We start from the raw sequence: 12,563 nt of genomic DNA, 5'->3' as shown, positions 1-12,563 counted from the left end.
ACAAAGTTCTGTCGATATAAAAAAAAAATCATTGGTTCTAAGGACCTATTGAAAACAGTGGTTTTCTTATAAAATTTCGATTTTATATATGTGTTTTTTTCTATCATGAAAATTTTTACAAATCGTTTTCTCACACCGTATAATAATCAGTATATCGACTCATCCGAAGAACAGGGTCCGATGTGATTATATAGCGAAAAGAGAATAAAGACGTTACGAAAATAATTTCGTTATTCAAACTAAGGCCTATGTAAAGGTGTTTTGAGAATTTATATATCTTATTTCGTTTCGGAAATATAAAATCGAACAACGGTCGATCCACAGCGTAGAAGGTCGAACGAAATGTACTGTGTCCTGAAAACAAGTAGTCTTGCACATAGATCTTTGTTCTACGGATGAGTCGATATATCCTCAATTTTACTATTAATTTTTTCTAAAATGATTGGTTCAAACCTTTTACTGTTAAACGGTATCAACCAATGCCATTTGAGGCGTTGTACGCACCTAAGGGGTTAGATTAGTTAATCACACCACGGTGTTGAAACTAATAACATATTACGTAGATATCGCTAGAGCATAATTTAAAAATAACAGTTGCCCATCACTAGCTGATAAAATATGAAGGTTAATTTAAAGTGACCGCTTCACTGGCCCGATTTCACAGTCCCTTATTTATATTAAAACTTATTTTTCATTTTGTTGGGTTCAAAACTTAACTGAGGTCAGTCAACTTGGGGACAACTTAGATGTTATTGGTGTTACGAAAGTTTATTTATGTTTTAGGCGACCTTGACGTCCCAGTGGTTTGCATTATGGTCGCTGCTCCTGGTTCGATTCCCGGTAGGTCCAATTCGGAAAATGAAATTTCCTGAAATCGTTCTGATTTGTTAATTTATTTTGCGATTAAATTTAAGGAAAATTGTAGTTATTTTTATTTCTTCATTAATACTCTGAATTTTAATTTTAGTTTTTAATATTTAATATTAGAAATTTTATTTTTATTATTATTTAAATTGTAATTTTTAGTAATCAATTTTAAATTAAACTTTTATTCTTGTGTTTAATTTACCAAATGTTATCACGTGTTTATTGCAATTACTGTAATTAACAAATATGGGCCAAATTGCCTGAAATAAGTGATTATAATTATTAATATTATTTCAAACACTGACCAATGTCTAAATGTGACTTGGAGTTATACACCTACAGAGAGTTTAGTTTCATTGTTATAGTTAAAATACATTATAAGGAAACGTGGTAAGCAGCACCGCGTGACGTCGGTAGGATTAGAGCATTGCAAGGGGCTCCAAAATCGATGTGGCCGCTCTCTTGTAAGGTTTTTTTACGCGCTTCTGTTTACAGAAGGACACTACACTGAGCCCACAGATTAAGGTATACAAACTATCACTAATCGAAACTGCCAATTTGAACGTTATGGAAATGGCTTAAAGTACAATTTGTACCCTTGATATAATAAAGTCACGTGTGATTATATTTCGAACTACTACACTTTATATCATGTCTAACTGGTTTTATCAATGAGTTATATTAATACTAGCTGGTGCCCGTGATTTCGTCTGCATAGAATATGTGCATGAGAAAGAGTTCATCCAGGGTAGTACTACCATCTTACCTATTTCTGCCGTCAAGCAGTAATGTGATCATTACTGCGTTCCGGTTTTGAAGGGTAAGGGGTGCTGATCAAATTACAGGCACGTGAAAATTGTCAACTTATATCGACTCATCCGAAGAACAGAGTCCGATGTGATTATATAGCGAAAAGAGAATAAGTACGTTACGAGAATAATTTCGTTATTCAAAGTAAGGCCTATGTAAAGGTGTTATGAGAATTTATATATCTTATTTCGTTACGGAAATATGAAATCGAACAACTGACGATCTGACATCCACAGCGAAGAAGAACGAACGAAATGTACTATGTCCTGAGAACAAGTAGTCTTGCACATAGGTCTTTGTTCTACGGATAAGTCGATATATCAGGGTGACGGGCGCAGTGGCAGTGTTCCTCAGATCTTTCCTGTCCTCGAGCTCTGAACTGTTATGAATGTAAACGTGTCGCTTACCAACAGTCGCACGACTTATTAGTCCTGGCCAACACGTCACAATCGACGAGTATACCATTCAAGATACTGTAGGACTCTATTTTGTGTTTAAAACATTACCACAAGCACAAATTAATGAAGTAATAGGCGTTTTAAATATGTTTTATTTAGAATTCAGTCAACCAATCAGGTAGCAACGACTGGCTACCTGATTGGCTAGTCTTTTTTTGAAAAAGGAACAATTAGCAACGTTATAGTATGAATTAATTGTTAGCTATCAGTGCAAAAGTAGTGTAACTCACATTAAATATTTTTTTCTACAATATTATTTTCAGTGATACGAAAGTACATAAGAACTTCAATTACTTTATACTTGGATGCTATTTTCTTGTATAAAAATATTTAATTAATATTATTTTTTTTTACATGAAAACAGCATCCAATTAAAAAATATTTCTTATTTACTTTACTATCATTTGAAGTAATATTGTAGGAAAAAATGGAATGTGGGTTACACTAGTTTTGCGCTGGTTGCGTCAATTTGTATAGGGTTGCGATGTCTCCACTGATATGTTGTCAACCCGTCAACTACTCAATTAAGGAGCTATTGTGCTTCCACTAAGCTAACACAGCTACTAGGCCGTAATTATTTACCAATATAATATATAAGGAGACGTATTTCCTATATCCTGGAGTTATCTTATCCATAATCTATAAATAAATACAAAAATCTCCTAAATAATTTCTCAAAACGGTACGCCAATAGACCATAGACAAAAGCACTGGTATAATAGCCCTACAGCTCATAGGTAAGGCTGTGACACAACGAGATTGTATCGATTATCAAACCGAATTGTGAATCGATAACAGGGTGACAGTGTCGAATGAATTCGGCTTACGAAGCCATAAGAACGCCGAATGGGCTAAGCAGATTGTGGAATCGGAATTTTGTTTATATATAGGTATATATTACAATTTTGCGCAACTCTGGTCAGTTTTTCTATTGCGTCGATAACGAAGAAGAATAATTCATCATCATTAACTGTCTACTATGCGTCTACTGCTGGGCACGGGGTCAACTCTGGACTGGAGGACTAGGTCAAGGTCACGATACTATTATTAAACTTTTTTAAGCAGTACATTTTGTTACAAAAAGAAAATTTTAATTATATTTTTATATATTATATATATAACAACAAAATACATACAGTTCTGAATTCAAATTAATATAAATGATAATTCTAATAATTACAAAACCCGAAAATTGCCGAGGGATATTACGAAAAAGTTGTTCTATATTCAACTGTAAATTGTATTAACAGTATATGATGTGATAGAGCCTAGGACCTTGCACAGCAAGAAAGCGTTTTTTTTTATTATTTATAATATCAAGTGACTGGACGAACAAGGCGTGGGCCTGATGGTTAGCTACACGCCTGCCCAAAACAGTTACAGTGCCACACAGAGCTTTAAATCACAAAGATCAGAGGGGCACTGCCACTGCGCCCGTCATCCTGAGACATAAGTTGAGAAGTTCCATGTGCATGTAATTTCACCACCACCCTTAATTCAAAACCGGAACATAGTAATGATCACATTACTGCTTGGCGGCAGAAATAGGTAAGGTGGCAGTACCTCCCCGGACGAACTCTTTCACAAGGAGCTCTACAGCTACTAATGATGGCGGCGAATGTACACGAAGTTGGGCGAAGGTTCACGAGATGATCACGTGTGTTCCCAAACCCATAGTGAGTCATCATAGTGGAATAATCGTAGATGACCATTCCACTGAGGCATACCTAACAGAAATAGGATGAAGGAAGTATGGAACGGCCGTGTTTTATTAAAAAATAACTGATCTCAAAGGATAGGAATTCAAAATTCAACTTTCCGATTCCCAACTTAGCAAAAACGGTAAATAGAAAAGATTAAAAAATCAATTAATTATACCGCCAAAGATTAAAAAAGCAACTGGCCGTATAAAATTCTAAGGGATGCCAATAAAAAGGAAATATACAATGAAAAAAATAAATTTCAAAAAAAGAATGCCCAGCTGCCATCGTTACGCGGAGCAGCGTCTAACGTGCGACAAAGATAGAATATATAAGTGTTGTAGAGCGAGTGAAAAGGACGGGTATACGGATTAAAACGAGCTCCGAGGATTAATTTTATTCCTGCATTAAATGCGTATTGGGCTTTAAATCTAATAGGTCGTAAGTCGTTAATTTTGTTTTATAGATTTACAGTAGTTTTACGACATTGAGTTTGGATCGAATTTATTTCCTTGAAAGGAAAACAATAACTTTCGACATTAATAAGAATAATGATGTGGTAAAAGACGGGGTAAAAAGCTTCTGGTTGGCATTAAGGCGTAGTTTACCTAGATAAGTTGAAACAAGACTACGTAAGAAACTATGATGAGTGTGGGTTGCCTTACATAATAATAACAGTTACCCTATATCATCGAGTATATAACCAGAAGAGACGAAATAAGGGCCATATATTCATGGTAACTCTTCAGTGATACATCACTTATACAATATCAACTCTCGTTTGCACTGAAATAAAGACAGCGCCAACTACTGACCTGTGTGTAGGTCTCCGTATACTCCAAAAATATTCTGCATTTATTGTAATTAAAGATAATATCTCTAACAATGGGGTGCTGTTTCATTCGGTGGTACGGAGAAAAACAGCAAAACATCTAATTACAAAACAACGGAATCAAATTTCATCGGTAATTAAATATTAAATATGTAATTTTGTAATTATTCGTCCATTACAGCAAAGCTCAAGTTAACTGGTCGATTTGAAGTGAAACAATTGACGACACCCGTCAATTGTTTCACTTCAAATCGACAAGTTAACTCGAATTCGGGCTGGCCAATCGGAGCACAGTAATGATATGGCAGAATAGTTTTCAAACAAATTAAGCGACATTTCGCCTCTATTTCTGGTTATTTATTCGATGCCCTATATAGTCCCACTGTTGTGCACAGGTATCCTCTCACAATGAGAGGGCTTGGGCTGTTATTCCCACGCGGGTCCATCATTACATTGCTTGCAGATTAGTGCAGGTTTCTTCATGGTTTACGTTAACGCACCCGACGTTTTCCTTCATCGAAAAGCTAATGGTAAATAAATGGCGAATTTCATGTTAAATTTCGCACATAAATTACGTACAAGTCCGGATTAGAACCTTTATTTGAAAAGCGATAGGTCATACTATTAGGCTGCCACGGGCATTCACGGCAACCTTACGCATGTCAGTCTTGAATTGATGTCTGAATGTGTGTTTTGCCCAATGCCCAAATTGTATGAAGACGTAGTTTGTGACGTCCACTAAGATCTTCGGGTTTCTCTGAGAGGAAAGTTTAAGGAGACTAGTATCATGACTTTGGCATCACAGTACATTTACTCAAATATTTCGTATGCCCGTAAAAATATACATAATTTCGTTAAGAAAGAAGATATCCATAATATTAACCTAAGAACTAAGTCCAAACACATGGTACCACGATTTCTATTCTATTACGGGGAGATTCCGGAGCATATATTAAGATTATCATTTCCTAAGTTTAGAAAGTACATCAAAAGTATTTTAATTGAAAAGTCATATTACCAAATTATAGACTACGTTTTAGATAAAGATGTATGGAAAGACAATGTGAGTCTAGATATAACACAAATATGATTCAAAATGTATTCTACAGCATTTATGCAAAAATTATGATTTACGATTATTTGACCATGAATTTAACTTTCACTTTCGTAAAAATGAAACGTCATCGGAATAATATATCGTCGTTGAAAAGAAACTTCGTTCTAATGAGTTTCGGTAAAACGACAGTGGACAAAGCAGATAAACATATATCACGTCTTATTCTCCATCGTTTTTGAAGTAACTGCAAAACTTGCATTTGTTAAAAGGCTTAGTGTTAAAATTCTGTCAAGTGGCAAGTGAAATCGCTTAGGAAGGGTTCGGCATCAAATTTTTGGTAAACATACTCGTAAATATTTTGTCTGTTTTTTTTTATTTGTGGTGGCGTGTCTTGTTATATAAATATTAGATGTATCATTTGTGTATAAGTGGATTTTGTATGTATATGTGGCCTAATTCGGTTGTACTTTTTGCAATCAGTTCCAACTTTATAGTTAGGAAATAAGTAGTTTTTCTTTTCTTTTCTTTTTTTATATATATAATTAAGTTTGTTTGATAGTTGAATGGTGTTTGCATACATAACATAATATTATCAATTAATTATAAATAAATTGTAAATAAATTAACAATAGGTATAGATATAGTTAAGCATCACACATTTTGTCGCATCATAAATTCTTTGTACTCATATTGCGAATTTAAATAAGTCAATGTTTTTGTAGTATTAGTTTAGTGCGCCTGAGACGCACTCACTGGGCTCCGCATAATACCAGCGACGTGGCTGTTCTCAGCCACGGCACATGCTGAGCGGTGCCCATTCAGTATCAGTAATTTTAGTTTTAATTTATTTTTATGTACATACAATTTAAGGATACTGAATAAATGTTTCTTTCTTTCTTTCTTCTATTTCATATATGCCTTTTTCATCTGACGATTTTTAAGAAAATTTCGGATTATTTGAATTCGAAATAAGATTCTTCTAGCGATCAAGTTCATGGAAGTACCAAGAAACTTACAAACAGAGAGACAAATATATTGAAAGATTATTACGTATAAATGTTCTGTTTGAGAGCATTATAGAACCCTAAAAAAAGGTAAATTTGTCGCGAAATAAAGAAGACTACCTGAAAGGCGTCTGTTTGTTCGTGGAATAACCCTTTTTGGGATTAAAAACGGATTTTTATTATTTAATATTGTTATTTGGCTAATGTAATGTAGGTAGTTGCTTCTTAAGATCGCGTTTTCTTCAAATTATCGATTATTTTGACGAAAAATGCATTACCTATTATAGTTGTCTATTGGTACGGATTTAACTCATAAGAACTTGAACTAGTGTGTTCGAACCCGCACTCACACTTTTGAGTTTCGGAATTTATGTGCGAAACTTAATTTGAAATTCACCGTGAGCTTTTTGGTGAAGGCAACGTGATGAAACCTGCACGTCAAAGAAGGTTCACAACCCTTGGAAGACGTGTGAAGTCCACAACCCGCGCTGGGGTAAGCCGGACTATGGCGCAAAACCTTCGCCTGAAACGACGTATAAATTAGTCGACGATGGTGATGATGAAGTTGAACTAGGAATTACTTTTGCATCTCTTAGTTTTTAATCGACTTTAAAAAAAAGGAGGAGGTGCTAAATTCGACTGTTTTTTTTTTGAACGTGTGTTACGCGATAACTCTGGTATTTGTGCACCGATTTTGAAGATTCCTTTTTTGTTGGAAAGAGTGTACCTCAGTAATGGTCCCATTTAAATTTGAAGAAAATATTCCACCTCTAAGAGTGGCAAACTATTTCAATAAAACTAGGCAAATAGATGCAATTCCACGAACTTTTCGGGTAGGTTTTTTTCTTTATATATCGACTCATCCGAAGAACAGAGTCCGAAGTGATTATATAGCGAAAAGAAAATAAGTACGTTACGAGAACAATTTCGTTCAATTCATTCGAACAATTTTATTCAAACTGGTCCTATGTAAAGGTATTTTGAGAATTTATATATCTTACTTCGTTTCGGAAATATAAAATTGAACAAAAGTCGATCTGACATCCACAGCGAAGAACAACGAACGAAATGTACTATATCCTGAGAACAAGTAGTCTTACACATAGACCTTTGTTCTACGGATGTGTCGATATAGTCGTCGTTTTAAGTAAGTTTGACTGAAAGACTATACTTAAAACAAAAATTTGGAGTAGTTATTAACTACTTTTAGTTAACGAGAAGTGGGTAAGCAGCAGTAGAGTTCCTTGTGAAAGAATTCGTCCAAGGAAGTACTGCCACCTTAACTGTTTCTGTAGCCAAGCAGTAATGTAAGCATTGCAGCAAAGCTACAGGCACATGGGACTTGTCAACTTATGTCTCAGGGTGACGGGCGCAATGGCAGTGTCCCTCTTATGAATAGACGCGTCGCTGACCACCAGGCGCACGACTTGTTTGTCCCGTCACCTGGTATTATTAACCCAAACAACCGCGTTTAAATTACGACTTATTACATAAAAAGTTCATTTTGCACATGTGGCGTTATTACACTTTTGGTGCAATACGTCACAATAGACGGCTATAGCTATACAGCTGCATGCCGTTCACAATATTGTAGGTCCTGATATTGTTATTAAATTACCATAGGCAAGTCGAGGAAGTAATAGACATTTTAAATATTTTGAATTTGGAATTCAATAAACCAATCAGGTAGTGACGACTGGCTACCTGTTTGCTTTTTTTTTAATAAGCGATAAGGAACAACATTATTATAGCATTATTTGTTAACTTTCAATCCACTACAAGCAATTTATGTACATTTTTCTAATTATTATTAATTAATTCTAAATTTGTCACCCTAATATGAATTACAAAATACCAATTTGTAGAATAATTCGTTGTCGAATGGATTTGTGTCATATCGATTAAAGTAATTTGGCAAGTATTATGATTTTTAAAAAAACAATAAGCAACAACGTTAGCATTGTTTGTTTTGCTTTCTATCCGCTGTGTACATTGTCATATGTATAAATTGTAGGCACAAGCAATTTACATACATCTTTTAATTCTAAATTCGTCACGCTAATGTAAATTACAAAATATCAATTTGAAGAATAATTATTGCCGAATTGATTTGTGTAATATGGACAAAGTAAAATGGCGACAAGAGGGTCAGTGACAGAGGCATTCGTGTGGTTAGACCGGTATAATCGACAAGACCACGTAATTATTAGTGATAACACATTCTACAAATAGTAATAGGGTTCCAGTGTAATTTATTTACCTGTGAAATAAAAATGTTTTTAAATTTTGAATTTAGCATTCAATGAAAATAATGTAATCCCCGTTTCAAATATAAATTAATTCTTCTTACATAGTGAAGACAAAAAGTATCTGCACCAATATAAGCAACGCAACCATTATAGGTACCAACCTGACGGCACCAACATCAAAACAACTAGAGCCGAAAAGCATTGCATAATTTACGTAGCAAGAAGACATCCTTCGAAATAATCAAAACAGCCCGGCCCTCCCCCATAAGCCGCTTATACCCCCTCTTTGGGGACGCAGTGTTGCCATGCTACCCCCGAAATGTGGAAACGGAAGTCCTCGCTTGTTAGTTGCTTTAATTAGTACCAAACTTGAGTTTTGATGTTTTGTTTCGTTAAGTTGGTAGCGTTTGCGGTTTTTCATTTTTGGAAAATCATTGGAAGTTGTTATTTGTTAGAGGCCACAAATTAATTTGAAATTAAGATTTGAAAAAAGAACAAATGACTTCCATAATACAATAGATGTTAAAAAGATATCGGCAACAAGACGTTGGTCATTCAAAATGGTTTTTCTGCGAAGAGATCGGATTAGGCACTCCTTTTCGCTACCTACCAAGAACAGCATGCGGATGCACAATCTCAATTGACACCACCCTGAATGCTCAATATACAGTGAACAAATAAAATTCAATTCTCTCTTTTACTAGAACAATTGTAATGCCTGTTCTCAAACTAGAGAATTCCCTGTATGCGATTACACTTATGGTGTAACAAGGCCATATTAACAAAATGACGTATTTTTAGGACAGAGGTTTGAAATTTCGGCGAAGAAAATTAGTCTATAGCTTTTTCTTTTTATTACTCTTTATTTATTTAGGTGCCTTGGTCGTTGTTGAACATGTTTTTAAATATTTTAAGAAATAATATTGACAGTGTGGGTCTAGTGGAAAAGATCCTTGGGTTCAAGTACCGAACGATTACTGCAAAAGGCGACGTGGTGTGCCCTTCCAGGCAATTGAACCATAACCATCGAGTATAGGTATAACCAGAAACAGAGACGAAATGTCTTTTAATTTTTTTGAAAACGGTTCTGCCATATCATTACTGTGACAACTGCGCTCCGATTGGCCAGCCCGAATTCGAAATAATGAACGAGTGTCAATGGATGTCGTCAATTGTTTCACTTCAAATCGACCAGTTAACTTGGGCTTTGCGATAATGGACTTAAATTGCAAAATTGCATATTTAATACTTAATTACCGATGAAATTTGATTCCGTTTGTTTAGTCCCATGTGCCTGTAATTATATCAGCACCTTTACCTTTCAAAACCGGAACATAATAATGCTGATACCACTGCTTGGCGGCCGAAATGGGCAAGGAGCTCTACTGCTACTAACTACTATACGATAGATGGTGTTCTTACAAATATCATCGCAAAATGCCGTATTTCAACACACTCGTTAATGTCTTTTGTAAGAAAATTATCAAATTAAGTTTTAAAATTTCACGTGTGCATAATTAGTTTCATGAAATTCGCATTATTTTCATGGCTTACATGTGATAAAAGCAATTTTGACGTATTATCACATGTGACTTTATTATACCTAGGGCTTAGAATAATAACGCATAGAATGATAGTTTCATATCAAACGAACTGTCACGAGAGAGGCAAAAATCAAATTCATGTAGGCTAGTTTTAGTAGTAGGTTAATTTTCGGTTTTAGTAAATATTTATATAAAAATACAAGTTGAAACGCGTTACTGTGGAATGTGATGTTAGTATCTATTTTATGTTTTGTCTGACGTATTTTTACACTCATTTACCGCATATTTCGTCATTTTTAGCTAAAATTCTTGATCTGTTCGCGGTGCAAGTTGACCTTGAGCACTGAAGGCCCGCCTGCTCGTGTAGGCCTTTTTGGCGCGCTTCAATTTGCATCACTTAGCGTGTGCGGACTAGGTTTCTATGCGTTATTATTCTAAGACCTAGGGTATGAAATGTTAACTCAGAGGTGCTACCCATAATAATCCAGTGAAAACGTGTAAAGAAAACTAAGTAATTACAACAGGATGATGATGTCGCCTCACAATAAACGTAAAAATATATTTAAGTAGGTCTCAAATTTAATAACCGAAAACAAAGTATGTCCACGTAACACACATTATAAACAAAGTCGGCGAAATGTCAACAAAATAAACGCGTAAACGTAATGACCTTTCGGTGAAATGAAATTTGTGCACGACTTGTCGGTTAGCAGTTAAAATGTTATTCACTGAGACATTTCGTGACTGGCCTTATGAATGAACAAATACGTTTTAGACACTAGTTCAATCGTTCTTCAAGATGATTCCTAGAAGCTTCTAGAAATACATAAACAAGAAAAAATGAAATAAACAAGATGTTTACTGTGAAACTGTTACTTGTTTTCATCTGAGCGTTTCAAGAACAATGATTGTAACAACAAGCACAATGATTGCAGCAACAATTTAACAAAAAAGTAATTGTGAAAAAACATCTTGTGAATGATTTCAATCATTAAGAATTTGTTTTAACATCCGTTTTTTTTTTCAGTGTAGCGTGCCGTTTAGAAAACATTGACTTTTTAAATTCTAAACATATTGGATCTGAATAAACGTTGAGTTTTAGATTAAATACAAATTTGATCCAAAGTGTATTCAATAATATTTAAGTTTAATAAAATTTTTATTGAATTGGTATTCAATTATTTTTTTGTGAAATTACTCCACTAGTTTGTTATAATTATTAATACAAAGATCGAACACTCAGAAAAAATTCCTTCGATCAGGTCGGATTCGAACCGACGTCTTCTTGCATACCGTGCCAGACGCCATACCAACTAAGCCACGGAACGAAACAACGGACCTCGGGAATTTTTCTATGTGCTTGCGTCGTGTCTTTGTAATTGGTTTTTTCAACGACTTTTTAGTCGTAGCGCCATCTATGAGAAATCTTTGACAGATTTAACACCCAGTTAGTACCTTACGATACGATTGACTGAGTGAACCGTGACCATAGGACCTGTAAAGGACCCGAAACGTCGGTTTGTTTGAAAAAACAAATATACGCGATTTAAATTCGGAAAAATAGTTTCATTTCTTACTTTTTGATTTTAATTTCTTCCTCATAAACACGAATTTCCATGGCCGAGCTAGAATTCTATAAATAAGCTTCGGACTAAAGTTGGTCGGAGAAAGGACAATTTGTTTAGGTGGGGCTTTTCGGATGTTTCTAACCTGGATTGTTTTAGTAACTATTAAGGTAATCTATGGTGCAGTATGATTAACGTGACCATTAATTTTTTCCCTTCTAGGCGGGACGCCTGTGAATTCATTATTGTTTTAAAAATAAAACACATGTTTATGAAAGTCACAAAAAGTTTAATGAATAATGATAAAAAAAAGATTAAAAAAATACTTAATGTTCGAAAATTTAAAAAAAGAACTTTTATAGTCTGGTGCGCTTTGTATATTTTAAGGCTTATGCGCCATTTTTTATTATTTATTGTCACGTGTGTTCTTGTTTTGTTCTGGGATATTTTTAAATATTTTGGGGACAGCAGATAAGA

At 34.6% G+C, this 12,563-nt stretch overlaps 1 protein-coding gene across 1 annotated transcript in view; it reads right to left on the bottom strand.

Annotated features, from left to right (window-relative positions):
• LOC113233590 (homeotic protein ocelliless) overlaps positions 1-12,563 on the bottom strand; it is a 106,678-nt gene that overhangs the window by 45,198 nt on the left and 48,917 nt on the right. The window lies entirely within an intron of this gene.

This window comes from Hyposmocoma kahamanoa, unplaced genomic scaffold (genome assembly GCF_003589595.1).
Source record: "Hyposmocoma kahamanoa isolate Upper Pololo Valley unplaced genomic scaffold, ASM358959v1 79, whole genome shotgun sequence".
In the NCBI taxonomy this organism is placed as follows: domain Eukaryota; kingdom Metazoa; phylum Arthropoda; class Insecta; order Lepidoptera; family Cosmopterigidae; genus Hyposmocoma; species Hyposmocoma kahamanoa.
The sequence above is the reverse complement of the archived record's forward strand: the minus strand, read 5'-3'. Positions and strand labels throughout refer to the sequence as shown.